Source organism: Dipodomys ordii, unplaced genomic scaffold (assembly GCF_000151885.1).
Source record: "Dipodomys ordii isolate 6190 unplaced genomic scaffold, Dord_2.0 Scaffold56, whole genome shotgun sequence".
Classification (NCBI taxonomy): Eukaryota; Metazoa; Chordata; class Mammalia; order Rodentia; family Heteromyidae; genus Dipodomys; species Dipodomys ordii.
The window spans coordinates 11156920-11171325 of NW_012267272.1; positions in this window are offsets into that span (position 1 = coordinate 11156920).

The window sequence follows — 14406 nt, forward strand, 5'->3', positions numbered from 1 at the left end:
GAAATTGTTGTGTTTGAGGACACAAAGCATAAGGTGAAATTCTGTGTAAATTGATGTTTGGAATCTTAGGAAACTCAATCTAAAAGATAAAGCAAACCTAATGATTTGCTTTAAATTTCAGCTACTTCTACATTAATTCTTCTTGATTTTATTTTGGACATGTAGGTAAGTCCTTTGCAGACATGTTACCCCAAGACAAATGGGATGATTTCACTAGCTTCCGTCCAAACAACATACAAACTTATTTGCCTTAAAGTTTAATGTCCATTAGCTTAATTTCCTCTGTTGCTTGTGGTAAGATCATCACTTGATAAAGCTCTTATTCAATCTTCATTTTTTTAAGAAATAGCACCTTACACTTCAGATTCTACTCTTTTCAGAGACATTTTACAATTAGCATCAGATTTGTAATAAAAACATGGGTGTGCTAAGATGGGTATTTTAACAGTTAAACCTGTAATAAGCAATAAAATAGCTATCTAAAGTATCACATTTCCCCTCCCCAAGGAGAAAACAGTATCACTTATGTCTATTTTTGATATATCTTTCATTGTATTTTTTAACTGCCCATGAAAATAGAACCCCAAAATTATACAATCTGACCACTTTTTTACCTCTGCACGTCATATCATAGTTTTGATCCACTGAGATAGAAAATTAAGTAATTCAGGTTGTTACTTTTTTCTTCCTTGCTGTTGCTGGCCACCGTGGTAGCACTGACCTTGATCATGACCTCTCTGTGTGATAGTTCTATTGCTATATCATAGAATCAAATAGTGTCACTGCAGTTTCCTTCAGAATTCATGGATAAAAAGCATAGCAGGTATAGGTAGGGAATAGGAAAGAAAGGCTATTTATTCAGCCCCTGTAGTTTGGATTGGAAAGAATACATTTTAGGCACTGTGTTTTTAAGAAGTGCAATTTTCAGGAAATCACACCATAATCTCAAAATTACTTTCCTGTATTTTCCTCCTTTAAAATTTACTCTAATTATCTCAATGTAAAGGACAATTCTTATTACAGTAATGGTAATAAAAACTATCGTTGCTCACATTAAATTTTTTTTTCAACTGTGGGAGAAAATTGACGTCAAATTTCCCAAAATTTGTTTACCTCTGTTCTATTTGGGTTGTATATCTAGTTTTCATAAGAACTAAAACCCAGAATTCAGAATTTTATTTAGGATGTTGTGGGTGATATCCTTCTGCAGTGATACTAATCTCAGAATTTGGAGAAATCTGTGCCAATTAAGGTTGCGAATGTCTAGAATCAGTATAACCAAGAGCTGATTTGTTGGCCATAAAAACTCTGGGGTGGATGGGACACAGTAGAAGAAATTGTTTATAACCTATAGAAAATTATACTCTGAACAGGAATTGACTCAAAAGTGTATGTGTGAATATATGTGTTCTTTTAAATTCAGGAAAAATATTTTCCACATCACCAATTGTGCCACTAAAAATAAATTGTTATTGGTGTACAGTGGCATTTGAAGATATTAGAAAACTCAAATCAAAAAGAAAACACTGCCCTGCCGTGAATAAATAATGCCCACACTTCTCTTTGCAAACTGCGGTGTCACCTCCAGGATAACTTGTCAAGTGCATTTTTATATTATGTTTCAAATAACACTAACCAGTAAGTGGAAGTTAGAAAATAATGTATGAATGTGCATATTTCTATGTTATGAACAGCTAGAAATATGGAATGTCAAGGGGTGAACTAATAGCAAACAAATAATTCAAATCTTTTTAGGTTAGCTTGCCACAGAGTCAGGGAGTGTGTCGAGAAAATATAACTGGGTGCAGAAAGAGTCTGTAAACGGATTTACTGAAGCATTCAAATCCCACAGCCCTGCTTATAACACACTGTCAGTGGGGTTCCTGCAGTTTCTAAAGAAACTCTGGGCGCTTCAGCGATGGTACATTTCCTTCCTTGAATAACTGGCAAACATTCTACCTATGACAGTGGCTTTGCCAGGATTGAATATACTTAACAAAGACAGCAAAATGATAGAGAGATGATGGATAGATCAATGATAGATAGATAGATAGATTTAGATAGACCAATGAACAATGGATGGATCAATAGAAAGATATATATCTATATCTCCATATAGATAGGGAATCAAATAACATTGTATATATAGTATACATACCACAGATAAGTATATACACAGACAGACATATAGATAGATCAACAGATGGATAGAGAGAGATATCTATATTTCTACATAGATAGAGAATCAAAGACATTCTGCATATGATAGATACACAAAGATAAGTAGATAGATAACAGATAGATAGATAGATAGAAAAGCAGGTGACATGATAAGCACTTTTTATAGTGAAATACCAATAAAACTCCAAGCTCAAAGTTGATTTTCTATGAAAACAGAAACAAACGTGTGGAAGAAGTATTCCCTTGGTTTACATGATGGTACAAAAATATTTTAAAGTCCTTATGAACAGCACTGTATGGAACTGTGTTTAAATAGGAGCCTAATAATATTGTGTGTCAGAGTAAATACATCAAAGAAATCTTAAAGGTATCAACTGTGTAACAAATTTTATTTTTGAATTATTTATGAATTGGCCCATGCATTTGCAGTTTAAAAAGCAGCTTCTGTATCAATTCATTGAATTCTCTGGTAGGACAGTGGCATGCTGGGTCATGTGACATTAGAGGTGATCATTTGTTGCAGGTGCCAATCTTATTTCTACTTTAGCACTTAATATTCAAGGGTATTTTCCATGTTTATATTCTTAAGTATTTTTATTTGATCATTACAAGCTGCATGCATGTTTTAAAAGATCATATTGAACTCCATAAAAAGTAAAATTAAAATAATAATAATTAATACCAAGATAAAACCTATTAAGCATTAAATTAAAAAGAACTCTTGCAGAGCTGGATGTCTAACCCAGCTTTAGCACACTAGGTAAATGCTTGACCATTGAATTACACCCCAGCCAAAGAAATATTTATTAATTTACCAGTCTCCCTATCCCAAATCTCATTTCTAAACCTAGGTCTCCTAGCGATCTCTAGAAAGAATTCATTAACTTTGATTTCATTAATGTCTTACCAAAGCTAAAACTGAAGTTGTATGATGTTAACAGATATATCCAAGACTGAAAAATAATAAGGAATGGACAGGGGCACATTCTCAGGCCTCCTAATCTCCACATTCTTAGAATATTTAACTTCAGAACTCCAAACATCACCACAATAAGTCAAATGTATTTCAAGTATTTAGTATTAAATATTTATGTTATAGTGAAGATGCATTATTATATAGCATACATCTATATTTTTATGCTTTTACAAATGTCATAATACAAATGTCCTAACTACAGGTCACAGGGTGGTACTTTATCATTTTTTCTAATCTGCCCCATAATTTCCTTCATCATTTTGGAATGTGGTAGGATAATCATAAGGCAGAATTTGAGGATAAGTAATAAAAGTCTCTTTATGTGAATGATTTTTGCTCTCTTTTGAGTCAGTAATATCTTTTCCTCCCAGAAAAGAACAATTGTTAAGATATAACCAGACAATGAGCCACTTTGTGCTGTGAATGTAGAAATAAATGGATGACAATTTATTGGAAATCTAGATATATTCAAATGAGCGGAGACAGCATGTCCTGGGCTTTATTGACAAAGGAAAGCAGCGTCATTATCTATTATTTTGATGTTCATCAGATCACAAAAAAATGCTTCAAGCCTGGAAAGGGGTAAAGGAGTGAGATTTTTTTTTCTCTCAGCATTTTACTATAACCCATGCCAGCATTAAGTCTCTTATGAAGCAGAATACTAGTGGCTCATGCCTATAATCCTAGCTACTCAGGAGGCTGAGATCTGAAAGTCCTGGTTCAAAGCCAGCCCAGGTATGAGAGTCTATTAAGAATATTACCTTTAGTTAACCACCACAAAAGAAAAAGTGGAGTTGTAGCTCAAGTGGGAGAGCACTAGCCTGGAGCCAAAATAGCTAAGGCCATAGTACCAGTATACACACACACACACACACACACACACACACACACACATCTATTCTTCTCTGTAAATGTTTTAAAGAAGTGTGGGCCTAGGGTTATAGCTCAGTAGTGATAACTCAGTTTCCTAGCAGGTGTAAAGCCTTGGGTTCAATCCCTTTCAAAGTAAATAAGCAAATGCAATTTCTTCATTAAAAAGATGACTGGTAAAGCAATTTTTGCTAGTGAGGAATAAGCTAGGTTTACAGTTTAGTACTTTCATGAATGTTGTATGATATGAAGAACTGGACTCATAGTCATGGAAACCCTGATAGACTGACTTGTTCAAGAGAGTGGTGACTGACCAGGAAGGAGAGCTCTGGTTTTCGGGTCTTCTGTGAGAATGTACGTGTCTGGAAAACAACATCCTCATGAGTGGGATCCAAAGGAAGATTTTTGTTCAGTGTGAGGACCACCAGTACACATGGCTCATTTATTTCCCACGGCTGGGCATCTGTTTCTTATTTCAAGGTTTAATAACAAACTCCCCTCCATCTCTTGATACCTGAGTGCAGAATTCAGTCGATTCTCTCTGTTTTCTATTTCAGATTACATTATTATTTTCTTTTTCTTTTCTTGTTAAGCTATGCACTTTCTTTTCCCATCTGGAATTCATTCTCTGGGAATCTCTCTCATTACAGAAGCTTTGAAGCAGACAACATTTAGATTGTATAACTTTACTTTCATTCTGTAATATCTCTGACTGGAAAGTGTCCATTGCTCTCAATTCCCGTCTAGATGACACTGCAAATTCTCTGCATAGTTTTCAAGGCTCAAAACACTGGATGGATCGTTTTGTGGGAATCTTAAAGTCTTAGGGCCATTTTACAGATCTAGAAGTTTTGTTTCCCTTTCCTGTTCTCACCTCTTTCTCTGCTGTTTATCCATCCTTCTCCCACTCTCCCTGCCCGGGCCACCTGAAGCCTAGAACATATCGACAGATTCCCACTTCTGGACCTTATCACTCACACTTCTTATTCTAAAACATTCCATGGATACCGAAGGCTATTGCTTGCACTTTCTGCTAAGAAGTTTAGCTTACCAATAAGATCCTCTAGCAGTTCTAAACAGCAGAGCACGCGCACCCACCTACCCCAAACAAGCCATCTTCCTTTCTTGTTTTCTTTTCAGTGAATTGTGTCCAGTTGAAAAACACGATATAGTCATTATTATTATAATAAGAAACTGTTCCAACAGTTAGTTCATGGTGATTATGCCCCTCACTTGTACATCTCTCTGCTGAACAAAGAAATGGGCATTATCCCTGCACCTAGCAACACTAAGTAGTTCTACTTAACACTATTTATTTTTCATGTCTTGTGCTGTCAAAATACTAATCAAGGAATATTTCAAAGCAGTAGAAAGCAGAAAGGAACTTTTAAAGACCACAATGATCTAATAATTCATGCGGCGGCACGTGAAAATGTTTGTTTACATATTCTTTCAGGCATTTTGTATACCAGTTTGTGTTTCATAAAATATAAATACTACCTCATCTATTGGTTTTTAAAGCTGGCAGTTAACATCTTCTACAGTTTTACTCTTGCTGACTCTGTAGTGTTCCCATTGCTCCCTATGAGGATACAAACCATGTGGTGCCAGGAGAGGTTTAGCTATAACACTTTGTCTATCATTTAAAGAGAAAAGCAAGTGAAGTTGCTCAAGATATGGACTTGGTAGTCCATTAGAATGTTGTCACTAATCATTAAATACTGACTCAGAATTAACTAGCTAATGAAGTGAGAGGGGGAAAGATGTGACGATTGCAAGAAAACCAACAAATAGCCATTCTAAAGAGTAGGATCCAAAGAAGTACTTTACAAGTACTCAAGTTCACTTACTCATATTGCAATTGACCATGACAGTTTCTAAATGATTTGCTCATTAAAAGTAGTAGGTAGCTCTGCCTTTGAGATTCTTAAAGTAAGTTAACAAAAGAACAACAACAACAAAATAAAATACTGTTCCCACAGTTTTCAAGGTCAAAACTTTTGCCCAATTTATCAGTGTAGATTCCGTTTTTGAAAAAGTAGTAATAGGAATTAAAATTTCAAAAAGCTTCTCAGTTTATGCTGAGAAAGGTAAATTTTATTTTTTAAAAAAACCATTTTATATAGAACTTATGCCTGTGAAATTTTTGAAGATCAAGAGAGTAGAGACATGAGCCTAACTTGTTTTTGAAAAAGTTCTCACACATTTATTACTTCTGTAATATCTAACAGTTTAGTAGATAATTCAAACTGATTTGTCTGTTAGACCATCTGTCAGAAATACACTGCAGCTGTTAGATGTCCAGAAAAATTTGCACCACGTTTTGAAGTAATTTGCCCTCGGTCTGTGCAGACTACAAAATTTCCTATTGGATTTACAACCATAATACTTATAAGCATGACTGAGTTTTTTAGCTATCTGACTTTTATGGGTTTTCTTTCTTTCTGAGCATAGATAGTCAACCAATATAAAAGAAAATAAAATTAAAACTGAACTAATTTTAAGGTAATAGCATCGAGCATATCCCTTGTTAGAAACTATTTGACAGATTTTGCTGAATGTTTCCAAAACTATCTGAATAATTCCAAATGCATTATTGACTCTGTGAAGAAACTCCATTTCCCCAAGAGAGATCAATGTATAAACAATAATACTAAAGTGCTGACTTCTATGTCACAAAAATTATACATATGCATATATATGTAAATCTTCCCTTCCTTTGAAGATTAAAAATTGTTATTTAATGAATAACTCAAAAAAGTAATTCTCATCTTCAACTCTCCCAAATTTATTTACTGGAGTCAAAATATACTTCACGTTCTAGATAGATAAATAGATGGATAGATAGATAATTTAAGTAAACTTGTATATAATTCGAGTATTCCAAATTTTATTTTCATTGTAAGTTGATAAAGATCAGAACAATTGCTCTGTACCAGTGGTGGTTAAGGCCTAGGCTAAGATCTGAGATTCTAAGTCAGTCTAGGCAGAAAAGTCTGCCAGACTCCACCTCCAAATAACTGGCATCACGCAAGACTGAGGACATGGCTCAAATGGTAGAGTAAGCCTAGTAAATGAAAGGGTTTCTGTTTAAACCCTTATACAGCAAGAGAGAAAGAGAGACTGAGACAGGGAGAGACAGAGAAAGAGAGAGAGAGAACAAGAAGAATCAAGAAATGATCTTGCTGAAGAGAACAAACAAGATCAAAATTTTCACAAGTCAAAGGAAAAAGCCTATTCTCGATTACATTTTGGAGATTTAAATGAAAAAAAAATGCACACATGTCTGTTACAAGTTAAACAGATAAAGCGAATACAGCTCAGCAGCCTGAGATGAAGGTGGGATTTGTGCCGGTGTTACTGTTTTAATTTATTATTATTTTTAATCACTCGTGGGGCTTGAACTCGGGATGGGAGTGGTACCACAGTGCCACTTTCAACTTTTGAGTGGTTTATTGGAGATAAAGGCCTCACAGGGACTTTCCTGCCTGGCTGGCTCCAAACCATGATCCTCAGATCTCAGCCTCCTGAGTAACTAGGATTGCAGGCGTGAGCCACCAACACAGGCCAGCCTCACTTTTTGATGGATGTTATAGGTAGTGATTCAGTGATTCGGTAACATCAGGGTTCACCTGACACTCCAGGTTCTCAGGCCCCTGGCAGCACAAGACACTAAAGACTCTCATGGTATTTAACATCTGCCTAACAGGGAGAGAGATGACAGTTTAAAAATAAGCAAACTAAGTTCAGATTGTGATTGGAGCTGCGAGTTAAATAAGCGAGTGTGATTGACTAGTGGAGTCATGTCTGAAGGCTTTGAGGATGGAATCTGAATTTGTTAACGTAGATGGAGTGGTCAGGGGAAGGAGGGCGAGTATTTAATTTGGACAGAAAGAAAAGGGACGCAACCCTTTTAGACCTAGAAGAAATTCTAGCTGGGAAACAGAGATGGTGAAATGACTCTTCAACAAGAGAAGGAAAGAGAGGAAGTTTAGAACATGGTGACCTGGAGGAGAAATGAGGAAAATGTTATTGGAGATACTGTAGACGGACCTCAAGCTAGCAGGGGTAGAGCTTGACTTTTATATTTAATGACAGGAGGAGCAAGGTCAAGTGTGTCCAGTTGTGGTCTAATTTGATCCTCATTTACAAACGATGCCATCTGGCCTCGGAGAGGAAAAGGGACTGCAAAGAGATGAAGACTGAAGCAAGAAAAAATGCCCAACACATACATATTGAAGAAATAAATGGAATCACGTCCGTGTGCTTTGTTGAACATATTTGCTGTAGACGTAAGTGAATGACTGAGTAGGCATACATCTTTCTGAGAAGAGCTATGAAAACTTTCAGGAATCTTTTCCTTCCTGTTAAAAGATGAGAGTCTGATACAGCATAACCAATATTGGAATTTCAACAATATATAAGTATTGATCTTGAGTGAATTCCTAGGTTCACAATGGGTAAAGGAGAGTCACCTCCCAACTTCAGTATTTTCAGATCTTCCCATTATCCAAATGTGACTCGTATGATGACACATTCTTGAAACAAATGTGAATCTCCAAAGGCTGGGCTGGCAATCAGGCAGAGCTCAGGTGTCTCCTGACTCTCGAATCCAATAGACATAAGATCTTGCTCTGGCTGGGAAAGAGCAACCATACCTATTTCAAGAGGTTGTTATAATAATTCAAGGAGATATTCCACTCAAAATAGTTAAACTATCACCTGTCATATTAGTGTTTCACCAGTGATTGTTGTTAAAATGCATTGATGTTCTCACTTTGGTTTAATGGCCCCACAACCATCTATATCCAGAATACTTTAAATAGCAAGGATCAAGATGGAAGATTTGTTTCTTATTAGGTTTTCTGTATTTGGTAAGAAACAGGAATCTGTAAAGAGAAAATGATAAGAGGTGGCAGAATAATTTTTGCTAAGGAATTTTAGATGAGATGTATCTACTCAGTGGATAAATCTGTTTCATAAAATTAGTACTTGAAAATAACCTTACTGAATATTTTTTCCTGGTCACTACCTCTGTTAAGTTATATTGTAATGTAGGTAAACAAAATCTAATTATATATCTTGTGCTTTTTAAAAAATGATCTTACCTTCTTGTATTTCCTGTGCCATGCAAAACTTAATATAACTAAGAAATGATTTTGATATGAAATATACTATATAAAATGTAGCTATCTCTGTCTGAGATTTTCTACTAAATATCATTGAATAAAATCTATGATAAATGCCAAATAAAAGCTTTCTTGTCTACATAATTTTTTTTGCTTGTGAGCATTAAAAGATTGTCATGGACATGAGCTTAGCACTTGTATTTTTGAGACTATTCAAAGATACACATAGATGTGTTACATTAAGTGTTGTGTCTGTATCTGTGTAGACAAGTTGAAGGACTAATTTATGTATTAAGAAGATCTTTTTTTTCCTCTATCCTTTGCATCACATTTACAAAATTGGGAATTAAAGGTTATTTCCACAAACAAAAACTAGTCCAGAGACGCAAGAAAGACTTACAAAATAAATCAAGATATAAATCATGAAGTGGGAGAAAAATATGATGGAAGTAAAGGTATAAAAAAGAGCAAATCAAGTAGAAATCGATAGATTCCCCCCAATGGAAGTGCAAACATTTTCCTAGTATACTCCCATGGCACTGACTTTTGAACCATTTGTTTTTATTGCGATGATTTTAAAAAGCATACAACTGACACAAAACTGAAAACTGTGGAAGACCTTGAACTTAAAAAAAAAGAGAAAACAGAAGAAGGAGACTGTATGAGTGATTTAAATAAATTTCCCAAATTCATGTTACTAGAAATAAAATCTAGATTTTGGGTGCTTTTTACCTTTCTTCTTGAAAGGGAACTATTATAAAAAAAAAAACAATGACTCAAAATTATAGAGATAAATTCTCTGAAATATACAGGGACTAGATCTTACCTGAGTTTTCTCTTATAGGAAGCATTGAAATTTGATTTAAAAAAAGAAACCAACTGTGAAAGGCTGCATTAATCTCAGTGATTGCTCAAGGAAATATCTGGGTCATGACATTGGTCACCTTTTTGCTCACATACTGAAAATGTTTATTAGACACAATAAACAATACTTCAGTTGTCCCACTGTCTTTGAAACAGTATAATGAAAGGCATGATAAATCTGTCCAAAATGGCAGGTAATTGTCTGAGAGGAACAACTCAGCAAGCCTTAGAATGGCCACAGTAAGCTGAGGCAGGTACACGGGCAGGTGCATGCTCAGGTTGGTGAACACAGTTGGCCAGAGTCAGGAGAAGAAGATGGCAGAGGTCAATTCACAGGAGAAGACAACATACCCTCCTGGAATGAAGTGGGGCTCCAGGCTTTGAAAAGATCATTAGCAGGAAAGAGAAAACTTTTCAGAGGAAATTCCATCCTACAAGCATTCTGCTTGTAACTCAAAATGGTTTGGGCCTTAATGAGCAAAGGTAGAAGCCTATTAATTGGAAGCAGAAGATGAGTTGATAAGGATGTCTCTGGTTCTGGACAGGAACGGTGACAAAACCCAACACAGAGTAAAGTAGCTCCACAATTATAAGTTAGACATTGGATATAATTTGGACATAAGGAGATCACTGAAAGGTGTGCTCTGGGAATAATGCCCCTTTCCAAATTGCTTCTATGGAAGGAAGTACGGAGTGACTGACCAGTTGCTCTCCATCCAGCAAGACCTGCCTGTCCTGGAATGCTGTGAAGTTCTCGCTGTTTACTTGCAATACATTTCTTTGAGGAAACTTGTCCTATAAAATACATTCTAGCATGGCATTGGTGGCTCAGCCTGTAAACCCAGCTATTTGTGAGACTGAGATCTGAGAATAAAGTTCAAAGCCAGCCTAGGCATTTGTCCAATGAACCAGCAAACATACACACACACACACACACACACACACACACACACACACATGTACAACTAGAGGCATGGCTCTAGAATACCAACTTGGAGAAAAACACAAAATAAAAACAAGAGCATGGGGACCTCATTTCAAACCCCAGTACCAGCATAGAAATAAAATAGAAAAGGAAATTAAATAAAATGAAGCATGTAGTCTAAGTTCTTTAACTTGAGCAGATAAGGTTTAAGGAACTTTTTCTCATTAATTGTGACTTCTTGTACACATTAGTATCTATTAATTATTATAAAATGTAAAAGTTTTCCTGGGATTTTTCCATACGTGCATATAACATACTTTGATCATACTCTTTCACATCACCCTTTCCTCTGCTCTTCCTTTTGAAATTTTCTATCAAAAATTTATCCTGAGTGTAATTCTGACCTTCTCATGTATACATGGAAGACACATCCATCATTCCACATTATTCTTAGCAAGAAATACATTGCCATATTGCAATATTAATTACACATGCTCTGAAATCTTTCCCTTTTGCAATCCTTTTATACAGACCAACCCTCTCCACTCTGCACTTTCTGGCAAAGGGTAGTAGTCAGTTCCAAATGTCTCTCTGCCAGTGAGTTCCTCTCTTCCAGTTTGAGTTAGTACAGCAGTCTTACAGCCAGTCTGTCTGCCTTTCTGATTGACTGAAATTGTATGAAAATAAAACCCAAGGCCCATCTGCTCCTTTAGTTTTCATCCAAGATTCCCGGGAAGGGAAAGGCACTGGAAACCAAATATTTGCCATGGCGGTAGGTGCTTGCAGTTTTGGAAAAAGTCCTGGAAGGGGAAAATGCAACGCTGGATTACTTCAATCTCCTTCTCTCCCTTTTATTTACAACTATATTAAATGTATAGCTTTTTCAAAGGGTCGGCTTGATTTCTTAGTATTTGCTGTCTGCGGAATATGGAATATATGCAAGTCAACTCTCTAGAAGTTATTGCATGTATAAATCACTTTACAGTTGGAAATAAAAGTGGATAGTTCATCATAATAGTCAGTATGGCAATATATGTAGACATGAGCGCCCTTACAAGATCACTGGGAAATTCCACATCTACTGTGGCTTGTAAGCTGTTCCTTCTTCCTACAGTGTTCGTCATCCTCTCTCTACCTACCCACCATCCATCAGTGCTCCAGATTCAATTCATTATGTGCAACATTACCTGACATGGAACACGAATGTTTGTTAGTCCTATCCCTGAATACCTGGAATGGTTGTTAAATTCAACAAGAAACTAGGAAACATTTTCCTCTAAAAGGTCAGATAGTAAATATTTTAGTTTTACAGGTCATCTGGTCTCTATGACAACATTTCCATGTTGTGTAAGGGCCGCGGTGGACATCAGTGAATGAGTGCTGCTGGACTCCAATAAAACTTTACTTCTGAAAACAAGCCAGGGTCTGGATTTGGCCTGCTGTCAATATTCCTATACTGGATTTTGGTGTTTTTTTTTTCTTTTTTGGCATTTTCAGGATTTGAAAGGAACTTGGAGACATTTCTTCGTTATTATGTGGGAGTCACCTGTAGGGATGGAGTTAATTGATACATTCAGGGGAGGTCACTTCTGATAGGATCAGGTCTAGAAAGCCACTGGCATAAATAGACCCACATGATAAATAAGCAGGTTTCATTCAGTATTTGATTATATTCTGCTGAGTATTGAATTACCAAATGTTATTATTCTTTCTTTGCTTCCTATGAAAGTCTTTCATTGGTTCAGCTATTACTTCCATTATGGGGGAATGGGATGTATTGCTAAGGATGAAGTTGTATGAGAATTGTATGAGGATGAAGTAAGGTACCGATAAATATTTGTGGTTAAAGCCCTGCGGAAGAGATATTAGTAATGTGGCAGTGTTCTTGAGTTAAATGGTTAGATAGTATGCTTGAATGCAGGAGAATGGAAGATCACCACTGTGTAAATTCTAATCATTTTACAGTAACCATTTGAGAAATGGTTATCCTCATCCCAATTTTATATGAATTCTGTGAGTCTCAATTACATGTCTCTTACATTTATCATTTTAACTTTTAAAATTTAATTTACTTGTTTTCTAAGTAAGTTAAAATTAATATTTCATTATTAAGGTGATACATTATTAAATAAGTCATTTTTCATCTAATAAGGAATGAACTGGCTCAGGCTTATAAAATTAAAATGCTAAGTATCAATTAACTGACAGTTCATTTAATCTTCTACCAACTTCATTTTACTTACGTTCAAATATAACTATATATATATATTCATTAAATGTCTACTTTTAGAAAACGTGTCATTTATTCATTGTCGAGTATGATCTAGCCTTCTTCATAGATTGAGACTACAAAAGATTCTCCCAGCATGAGTCTGTTTGTTTGTTGGAGGGATAGCCTCTTCATCTCTTCATCTGCAGATCAATATACACTCTGATGTTTCTGATCAAAGAGGCTTTCCTCGACAAGGCAGCACAGAGCAGAAGTGCCTCCACCTCTCTCCACCTCGAGGCTCTGACTCTTCTTTGTTTAATCATATTATTTTCAGCATTGTAAAACTATCTTTAAGTAGGTGTGCAAAGGACTTGCCTTTTAACAAAGCAATTTATAAGTATCATGCAACTTGATCAATGCTATCCCGTTCAACATTATCACCCATCATTTTCTAACCCACCCTTTCCTTCACTCTTCTCAATTTTGTAGGATATATATTAAATTTCTGGCTGCATTCTCCCCCCCCCTTCTTTTCTTCATTTGCCTACCCCATCCCTTTGACCCCAACCCATCCTTTTCTTTTATATATGTTTTTATTGTGAAGATACTGTACAGAGGGTTTACAGTTACAAGAATAAGGTAATGAGTATATTTCCTATTGAGCATTGTTACCCCCTCCTTGGTTTTCCCCTACCATCCCTTTCATCCTCCCACCTTCTCAATTCCTCCCCCCACCAAGTTGTAAAGATCTTTTTCACCATAGTGTCTTGTACATCTCATTATTACAATGGGCCATCCTGTATCCTTGTTATTTTGTTATTTCCCTTCCCCTTCCCAAATTAGAAAATGTTATATACAAGATGCAGGACACCAGAATCAAATACAGTGAAAACAGGGGTTATACCATAAGGAAGAACATACAAAAGAAACAAAAAAAATCATAGTACATAGTACATTAAAATAAATTAAAAAACAATAGATAGTCCCTATCTTGGGGTTCATTTCACTTAGCATCATCTTATATGGTCATATGTACATAGCTTTTGACCTTTTTGGCTTGTCCTAAACATATGCTAGTTATTGCAAATAAGGGAAACCATGGGACCTATGTTTCTTAATATAATTTTTTCTAAGTCTTTCCATTTCCTAACAAATGAGGTGGTACCATACTTTCTGATGGAAGCATAGAATTCTATTGTGTGTGAATATATATATATATATATATATATATATATATATATATATATAT